General features: G+C 44.1%; 1 protein-coding gene across 13 annotated transcripts in view; it reads left to right on the top strand.

The window, feature by feature from the left end:
- The first annotated feature begins 406 nt into the window (after window positions 1-406).
- myt1la (myelin transcription factor 1-like, a) overlaps window positions 407-6,000 on the top strand; it is a 48,806-nt gene continuing 43,212 nt past the window's right edge. For 12 of the 13 annotated variants that reach the window (XM_069515369.1, XM_069515361.1, XM_069515371.1 and 9 more), the window contains exon 1: window positions 2,102-2,245. The gene's annotated coding sequence lies outside the window, so the exon portion shown is untranslated. Of the gene's footprint in view, window positions 543-2,101; window positions 2,246-6,000 lie in introns of those variants that run through there. The other variant, XM_069515359.1, reaches the window with a different exon arrangement.

Here is a 6,000-nt window from a genome sequence, read left to right as displayed (position 1 = left end):
GCAAAGAACGATGAGGGAATGAAAGGAAGAAGGAAAGGAAATTAGGATGGAAGGAAAGAAGAGAAGGGATGAGAGGGAGAGAGAAAGGATGGTCGGAGAAACTAAATGAAAAGAAAGAAAAATTGAAAAACAGTGCGAAAGTTCACGGGTAGGAAGTAAAAAAAAAAAACTTTTCTTTTTCTTAAAATTTAATTTTGAATGGATGAAACTTTGCACAGGAAACTTCACTGGATGACAAAATAAAAGATGCTTTTAGTATTTTTTGCAAATTAATTAAATTCAAAAACTGAAGTCGCTCTTTTTCAAATGTTATCAGACTCTTCATTCAGCTTCTTTGACAAATGTCAACAAGCTTTACAGGCCTGGACTTCATCACTTTATTCTCAGAGACTCGTCCTGAAGACACTCTAGCTTCGTCCTGGACGCTGCTTCAGGTCATTGTGGCGTCAGAAACTCCACCAGTATGAGCCAGTTGATGAGCAGGTGTTCTACAGATGTAGAGCTTCAGAGTCCGTCACTGCTGTTTGACAATCTCCAAACAGGTTGGTCATATTGACTCAAAGTGTTCTCTGTAACCAATCCACCAAAAAGACTGATCGACTGAGGCTGTTGAGATGGTCGTCCTTCCACCAGATTCTCAGGACCTGCTCACCTCCCTGACCCACGACCCTCTTACTTAGTTTGGCCTCACGGCTCCAAAGGTATTTCCCAAAAGGTTTCATTTGTGACTTGGTCTTTTTCCTGACATGCAGGATTAATTCTTGGAAATTAAAACCTCTTTTGTCAAGCATACCTGTCTCCCTTTGGTTTGGCATAGATGGTCACCTGGTCACCTCCCCGACCAATGACCTTCTTGCTCGGCCATTTAGTTGGGCAGTCGTTTAACCATTGTCCTCATCAGACAGTAATCCACTGACCTAGAGAGTGACCTGTTGGGTCTTAGTCTTATTGAAGGACTTGTCCCAGACTCTGTTTTACTTTAACTATCGTCTGACGGGTTTGGAGGAAAGTTATAGACCTACATGTTGAGAAGAAGGGGTGTCAATCAAGTTCCTTGTTTTTGTTCGGGGGGGCAGATGGGTCCTTGCAAGCTTAACAAACAGTTCACTTCTTTAGCTCCGTTGACAAGGACCTTCTTACAATGAAGAGTTCACTCTGGACACTGTGCTGTTGCCCTTTCAGTGACGTTCCCAGTTTGTGACGTGCAGTGAATCATCCAACCTCGTCCCTCAACTTCCTTAAAGAGTCAGGTTGAAGCTCCAGGTTCAGTTCATTAAATCCTGCTGTTGAGGAGCTAAGATGACAAAACGAAGGTCGTGCAGGTGGAGGATAAACACCAGCCGGAGGCGTTTTTCTCAAACTGGCAACCGTGATATTATTCCAATTACTGACTCATCACTAATGAAGCATCAGAAAATGATTCAACACTAAAAAGATGCAACTAATCATGAAGTTAACGTGTCGAGTCAAACTCACACAAATGTGAACAAAGGAAATTACACACTGAATCATGTCAACGCCTATAGAGACTTTCTGTGTGTGTGTGTGTGTGTGTGTGTGTGTGTGTGTGTGTGTGTGTGTGTGTGTGTGGTGGAAAATCAAAACAACACCCAGGGACTGACTGCAGGGCTCACACACACACACAAACACACAAACACACAAACACACACACACACACTACACGCTTGGAATGCATTGCCACTCTTGGAGCCTGCATGTGCGCGCCCCCGCCGCCTCTCCATCGGTCTGTGCGCATCACCGGGTTTGCGTGCGCGCTCCCGGTGAATAAAGGAAAAGAGGAGTATGAAGAGGGGACAGGAAAGAGAGAGAGAGAGAGAGAGGGAGAGAGAGAGGGAGAGAGAGAGGGAGAGAGAGAGGGAGAGAGAGAGGTAAACCCGTCTTCTTCTTCTACTGCTGCAGTGTCTGATTCTCCCTCCACCACCTTCATCATCATCACCATCATCATCCTCGCTCCCTCCCTCCATCCCGTCTGTCTGGGCCCCCTCCTCCTCCTCCTCCATCTCTCTCTCCACCACTGAAGGCATGGCCACATATCACGGCGACAAAAAAGAGAGAGAGAGGGAGAGGGTAGAGAGACCTTGACGGAGACTGGGAGAGAGAGCGAGAGAGAGAGAGAGAGAGAGAGAGAGAGAAGGAAGGCGGCTGCAGACTTTCCATCCAGAGAGGAAGAGGAGAGGAGGAGGAAGAGACGGAGGTAGAGGAGTCTCCATCTTCGCCATTCCCAGTATGTTTCTCTCTCTTTATTCTCACATTATTATAGTGACGCGCCTCACGCGCTCTCTGCGCCTCTCTCACGCGCACTGTGTTCTCCTCCGTCATGTTCTCCTCCGTCATGTTCTCCTCTTCTGTTCCTCCTCTGCTCCTCTTCTGCTCCTCCGGTGTGTGTCATTCATGCCTCTGTTGTTTCTCTCGGACTCTGTTTCCATCATGTTCCTGTAACGATCTCTCTGCGTCTTCACGCGCTCTCATCCCTCCGTTGTGTGCCAGTCATGCTGCTGCTGCTCTCTGAATATTTGTGTGTTTGTGTTACTTTGCTGTGTTTCTGTGTATTCGTCATATTCATAGTCACAGCCTCCTCATAATAACCCTGCAGTGAGTGTGTTGTGACCTCATGGCACCTTTAGATCATGTTAGAACTGTGGCATGTGGCTGCTGTAATATTTCTATATTGTTCCTTGAGGGGGATGTGAACCTGTATTGCTCTGAATGTATAGGCGGTGATATGTTGTGATGGGACCAGTGAGTATAAAATGTAATATTCCTGCAGGCTGTCAGTGATCCTGTATTATTGCTCTAATGCCTCCACAGTGAGCTGAAGTGTGTCCGTGCTGCTAATTAGTGTGTCTGCAGTGACCTTATGGCACCTTTTTTATTAAGTGTATCCCCTCCGTGTTCACCGGGATGTTCAGGCAGCTTCTATATTAAAATACATTAATGTAATGATTCCCTTATGTTAAATTCATAAGTTAATCAGCTTGTGTGAGACGCTGAAGTAACAGTGTTTCTATCGGAGTGAAACTATTAGAGACAATATGGAATGATCAGGAAATTAAATTATAAGATGAATGAAAACCAAACTTTAATGGTTCTCTAATGTGTCTGTGAGATTCATAAAGGTTCAATGATGATGATATATGTTAAAGTGCTCTGAGTTGACGTGGTGAAAATATTCTATCGTTCTATTTCTCTTGTTCTCTCACACAACTATAGTGAAAGTGAAATTTTTTTATCTTGGTGAATATTTGCATTTTTAAGACAAATGCAAATATTCACCTTGGAATGTGTTTCAGATGTTTTCCAAAAGAAAAGTTCAATTAACTAAATCCAGAATCTATGAATATACAAATATTTGTTCTTTAGACAGGAAAAATGAATTGAGACATACATGTGCACCAGAGGTTCAGTATCCACTCTGTGCAAGTTACACACTGACTCTGGCTCCAAACCAGATGTGATGTTAGAAGTTTGTCCTCGTACGTGAACGTCTTCGACATCAAACTTAAACCGTTTGCGTGTCGACCCTCTGGACTTGAAGTCTTTCTTCTTGTGAAGAATATTTTGGGGATGTCCCTGAAAATGAAGCCTGAGGCTGCAGCGCTGAGGAACCATCCCTCCAGACTGTAGACGATGTCTTGACTTGATAAATATTCAGTTAAAGTAAAGAAATGTATAAGTAGACGTCGGCTCAGTATTGTCGTGAACCTCCACAGGAGAAATAGATTCGAGGAAGTGGATGATACAGAAAACAACTACGGACAAAAAGTCTCCTTAGTTTCTAAAAGTCCCATTTCAAAATTTACATCATCATTTCCATAAACATGCTTCACTTTTTGGGAAACGTCACAATGTTAAAGAAAGTTTGAAAACAGAGATCAGCTCATGGGGAACGTTCCCTGAAGCAGCTGCTTCTGTATTTACACTCACACATAAGAAACTTTGTCATTTGCATCTGGAATTGATCATTTTGATAATATTCCATAGTTCTCTCAATGTTGAGTCCTGCGTTGTGATCAAATGATCCCTAATCGTTCCGCTGCCGTTCACTATGTTTCCCTACGGTGGACGAACTCGTCTGCAAAGTAATGAAAGAAAAACTCTGAGCGGAGCAGCAGAACAACACAGAGCGTCCTCGTCTCTGCAGCCAGACACCAGCTGTGTGAAAGAGGAAATGAACCCTTTAAAGACTTGAGGAACTCGGTGCAAGGATGTGGATGAGTCACAGAAGAACCCGTTCAGATTTCACTTTCTCCAACAGTTCTTTCAACATTTTAACTGGTTTCTCCGAGAAATAATTCATGGATCTTGATGACAAGAGTCGGGCATGTTCAGGGGACTCGTGTCCAAATTGGTGCAGGTCCAAATAAATCTAGGGGACTTAAATTAGGTCTCATAAAAGTGTCATAGATGAGTGATGTTGTAGTTCGTACAGATTCTGTCCAACGTCACTGAAGAGTCACTAAACTGGAGCCAGTGTCCAAAGATGGAGACAGAAAACCCTCGAGTGAAAACAGTTAAAGAGACTGAATTCAGATCAGATGGTTTCTGATCAAAACATCAAAGCACAGAGACCTCAGCTGAACTACCTGTCTGTCTGTCTGTCTGTCATTCTGTCTGTCTGTCTGTCTGTGGTTTATTAGATCTGAATTGATGCCAAGACACCCATCAATCTGATTATCTCTGTCTGATCAATGGAACTAGCAGCTCACACACACACACACACACACAAACAATTTAACAACATGCACACACATTTTTAGTGATTCATCGTGAGTAGATTTTATTTTTCGTGAAGTTTCTGCGTGCATGTGTGTGTGTGTGTGTGTGTGTGTCCAGTTCAGAGCTGACTTTTTACATTTGCTCGTCGGCTGTGACCTTTGACCTCCTCTCGCAAACATTGTGAGTCACTAAACCAAGATTTTTACAATCAAGTGTTGATTTCAAAAAACTCCAGTTCCTGTGAATCTGTGTGAACATGTACATGTCACATTGATGATGTCACAGTGATGATGTCACAGTTTACTCCACTGTCGCTTTGTGTCATGAGCAGAAACAACAACATCACTGCTCCACGTTAACATTCACAGACGTCTGCCTCCAATAATATCACTTTGAGCAAAGCGTTCTTCTCTGGTGTTTGACGGGTCGTTGATGTAGACTGTATCGCCACCTGCTGGCCCGGCATGCTTGTTTGTTGTTGTGTAAAATGAAGGTCGTGTGGACGGAGATTTGTTTTCAAAAATAGACGGTGAAATATCTGCAGCAGTGTAGACGAGACCACGGTCAGAATCTACTTAGATCTCACAGCTGTTTCTGTTCAGAGTGAGAAGCGAGAAATTAACCACAGAATCTCTCACACACAGACACACACACACACACACACACACAGACACACACACACACACTCTAATTCAAAGCGCTGTAACGATTGTTGATCTCTGATCGCTGCTTGTTACAGATCATTAAAGCTTCACACCCTGACCACATCCAACCCTCCCGACCTGTCAATCACTCACACCCCCGCCTGCCCGCCCTCTCTGCAACGAGCAGAGGTGAATGATGGGAGGTCGAGAGCAAATCCACAATTACGCTGTGAAAAATGTCAGTTTGGTTGAGACTTAGCGTGAACTGTAATCTACGAGCAGATACAAGATCACGTTGTGTTTGCTGAAGAAACGAGGTGAGGCGTCATGATTGACAGCTGAGGCTGATTTGCGATTGCTCGAGCGCATGTGTCGTCGGGACTTTGATCCTGCGGCTCCGCACCACGATCACCGGCGCCACGGTTCCACCTCGTCGTCGCTCCACTGTTGCTGATCGGTGCTATTTTCTGTAACCAAGCAACCAACTGCGAAGTAGACAATCTACTTCCTGTTTACATCACATGACCTGTGTACGTGAATGGTCATGTGACATGAGTTTCCAGGCGTGTTTGTGTGGGCGGAGATTGTTTCGACATGTTATGAACTGAACTTCTTAAAC

This window comes from Paralichthys olivaceus, chromosome 19, assembly GCF_024713975.1.
Source record: "Paralichthys olivaceus isolate ysfri-2021 chromosome 19, ASM2471397v2, whole genome shotgun sequence".
NCBI classification, from domain to species: Eukaryota; Metazoa; Chordata; class Actinopteri; order Pleuronectiformes; family Paralichthyidae; genus Paralichthys; species Paralichthys olivaceus.
The sequence above is the reverse complement of the archived record's forward strand: the minus strand, read 5'-3'. Positions and strand labels throughout refer to the sequence as shown.